Source organism: Aquila chrysaetos, chromosome 3, assembly GCF_900496995.4.
Source record: "Aquila chrysaetos chrysaetos chromosome 3, bAquChr1.4, whole genome shotgun sequence".
NCBI lineage: Eukaryota > Metazoa > Chordata > Aves > Accipitriformes > Accipitridae > Aquila > Aquila chrysaetos.
Genome location: NC_044006.1, coordinates 40,560,965 through 40,564,509, shown reverse-complemented (window position 1 = coordinate 40,564,509; position 3,545 = coordinate 40,560,965). Strand labels below are relative to the sequence as shown.

At 37.9% G+C, this 3,545-nt stretch overlaps 1 long non-coding RNA gene across 1 annotated transcript; it reads right to left on the bottom strand.

Moving 5' to 3' along the window:
* Window positions 1-1,572: 1,572 nt before the first annotated feature.
* Window positions 1,573-2,163, bottom strand: LOC115339752. Its single transcript, XR_003922821.2, has 3 exons — window positions 2,082-2,163; window positions 1,807-1,938; window positions 1,573-1,664 (listed from the first exon to the last, which is right to left on the bottom strand). It is a non-coding gene; the product is annotated as an uncharacterized LOC115339752 (long non-coding RNA).
* Between the last annotated feature and the right edge of the window lie 1,382 nt (window positions 2,164-3,545).

Genomic DNA, 3,545 nt, shown 5'->3' with positions numbered 1-3,545 from the left:
ATACTTTATAAGTAATTGTAGCATCCACTGATAGGCTCCTTCTTTCAAGTAATTTTCTGAAGGAACTGGGGACTCGTGTATAAATAAGAAAGATGTATGTGACTACTCTTCCTGTGAGGTATATAGAGAATTTACGTCCCCTCTTTTGTCAGGTGATCTTTTGCTAATCCGGTAACAAAGCTGAAATACGCCAATAGAAACCTTAAGAAGTGGACTCTGATGCAGAGAACTACACTGCATTTCAAATGTTTCATATTCACCTAAGGGAAGGAACACAGGATTTACAACAGAAAATTATTCCTACCCCTCTTTACCATAGGAAGATCCTAAATCTTCCCTTTCATCATTCTGCTCACTGGTCTCTGTCACTGAATGTAAGGCAATGAAGATTTATTTCTCGAGCTCCCAAGTAATTATAAAATGACATAGTTTCCAGGGACTGGGGGCAGTGTTATCCAAAGTAATTTCTCCAGTAACATTGAAATAATTTTTCTGGTAGCACAGAAATCACTGGAAAAACTGGGTAAATGTACTGGACTATAAATAAAAATACAAATCAGGCTTATATAGTAAGTGTTCACCCAATTCAAGCAACACATTTTAAATTACATTTACTTGAAATACACAGCAGGGTTCCATATAGACTTTGCAGGACATGATTGTTTGGATTTGTAGTCTTATCACGAGAAAACTCATTTTACTAGGTTTGTGGCACTTTAAAAGATACAACGGTCTATTTACTTGGTGTTGAATATATAACTCCAGCCTGAGCAGTCATCTCATCCAGAAATCACATAGTTTCTGGGAAATGCAGCCAATACTAAAGGACATCACAGGTCACAACATTTCTAAGTTGACCTTTGGAGACAGCAATTTTTTTTGCAGCGAGATGATATTTAGAATTTCCTGGCTCATTTGAAGGAAATTTGCATGGTGTCCATGCAAGCATTAAAGTTGAACTAAGTTCTGTTTTCTTAATTCTGTAGCTAGCCAATAGATATCACTCAGTCTCAGTGGAAATGGGATATGACAGTTTTCATCTGGTGAAGCTATAAACAGTATTGCTGAAGGAAACAGATCTCTCCTTTCAAGAAGACAAAGGGAGGGAAGTGTAGCTGGCTTTGGCTTAAGCCCTGGCCATAAAAAGGGCTGTTTTCTCTCTGAAGTGCTATATGTACCTCCTTGGTGACAAGGAGGCAGTAAACATGTTTAAGGTTGGAGAGAACAGTCCTGGGGTTATGAGTGAGAAAAGTTTGTTAGTCCTGGTGGCAACCATCAGCAACGACTGAGTATTTCAGTGAAGGAATGGAGGGCATAAAACTAAAAATGGCCCACCAGCCCTTAATTTCCTGTAGCTAAACATGCCTTTCTGGAAATTTTAAACTTGCCTTTGCTTTCCTCTCAGTTCTAGGGAAAGGGACTGCATTAGGGAGGGGGGAAGATGCCTGAAAAAAATGTGAAACCTATAAAGAGACAGCTGAAATCAGTTTTCTGCGCTAGCCTTTGATTAGCTGTTCTCCAGCTCTAAACCCCTGAAGCTAAAAGAACTAAAAAACCCAGCCATAAACAATGAACGCTTTGAATTAGCTTCTCTTCATATGTCATGCAAGAGGAGAGGAGTGACGTGCCCGCAGTGAATAGCCACACAGAAGGTCAGCCGGAATCTGCAACAAAATCCAAGGGTGGAAACCAATAGCTAAAAGCATCCTCAGGACTCTTAAGAAGATGCATTAAAATCAAGATGTCTGTTAATTAAGCAAGCAAGACATTTATTAATGAAGGAGAACAGCCACAACGTAAACCTACCTGAACATATGGTGGTGCTGGGGGCTCCAAACTCTGTCCCTGTGCAGCCAACACTTCTGACCCATTTCCTTCAGTGTTCAGCCTCCCCTGGGATCACATCTCACTGCTCAGGGACGCAAGGAAACAAAAGATCTAGAGAAAAGTAAATATATCTAATACAGGAAATTCAATCCATCCACTAGAAGATTTTGTTCCTCAAAACACCAGTAAAGCCTCAAAACAGCAGGTGACTCTCTGCTTCAACTAGGAATGAAAAAAACCAAAAAAGATCTTACTAGTTGATAGCAGGCTATCCATTCTGAAGAAACCATTAACACACTGAAATTGTAGTCTTGTTCCGAAAGCCATTCAAACAGGCCTGTAAAGATCCAGGCTTCAAGTCCACAAGTGGACTTTTCACTCAGTGTGTTTATTTAAACAAAAAGATCAAGGCAGATGCTTGCAAGCGAGCTAGCGGACAATTTTTTTTTAAGAAAAAAGGAAGCATTTTCACCAAGATGGTAGGAGAAGAGCTTAAAGATATAAACAGGACAAATCTTAGGATTTTTTTTTTTTTTTTTTTTGCTAGAGATAACCTGTTCCAAGTCTTGTTTGTGGGAACTAGGTATTATGAAGATGAATTATGAGGCAAGTGATTTTTTTTTTAACATTTTGAATCATTATTTAACTATCCACCATTATTTTCCCTTAAGTTTTCTATTTCTGATTTTCTTTCAGTTAATAATTTATATTACAGGTATTACAGACAATTTGGTGCCCCAGAGAGATTTCTTAACACCAGCGATTATCACTAAAAGCAGTAACTTCTTCATAGCCCCTTTTTACATAATTTTTTTTTTAAATGTAAAGGAGAAAAATATGAACTGAAAAGATTTTAGAAGTTGCCCAGGAGATGTTAGCAGTACCAGCTTCTGGGAGCCCAGAGGGCAAGTGTTTAAAAAAGAGAAATAATATAACCAAGGAAGCAGCATTTACCTGTATAAAACCCTTCCCACATCATCTTCATTTACTACACATCCTGTTGCATTAGCATAACTAAAGCTAATCCCAACCTAACAATAAGAGAAAATCTAGGATGCATGAAAAAGAAAAGCCTGCTCCTAGCTCTTCATCACTAACCCTACTTGTAGGGTTTTGCTCACTTTTCCTTTTACCATCTAGGAAAATAACATCATCTTGCTTCTTGAAATTAAAATAAATAAATTATACTTAGGGCTACTAAATTTTATAGAGTCAAGATACACTTAATATTTTTTATCATCTGGCATTCTACACAAGCCCAAGAAGAAGGGAATCCGTATTTGATTTTATCAACCCTTTTTTAAAAAGCAGAAAGAAAAATCCAGACTCTGTTGGATCACCTGTGAATTTCTGTCTACTCTTCAGCCGTTATGCTCATCGTGCTCCAGGAACAAAAAGTATTCCAGAGGCTGCAGACTTGCATGGCTCAGGATGCTTTTTTTTTCCTATGATTTCTCTAGTAAGAAAGAAAATGTATGTTAAAGTGAAGTTGCTCATTTAGCCGAAGTTGTGTGCAAAAAATTGGTTAGATGGTAATAAATAGATGTGTACTTTCATAGATGCAAAAGCATATATGCAGCTGCCATTTTCCCTGTGCATGCACATGGTTCAGAAAGCTCTCTGTCTCCAAAGGTTTCTTTGTGTCTTAAGAGCCTATTCCTAAAGGATGGTTGGCAAGTATAGACCATTTACTTTCAGGTATGAAGGAGGAAATACAT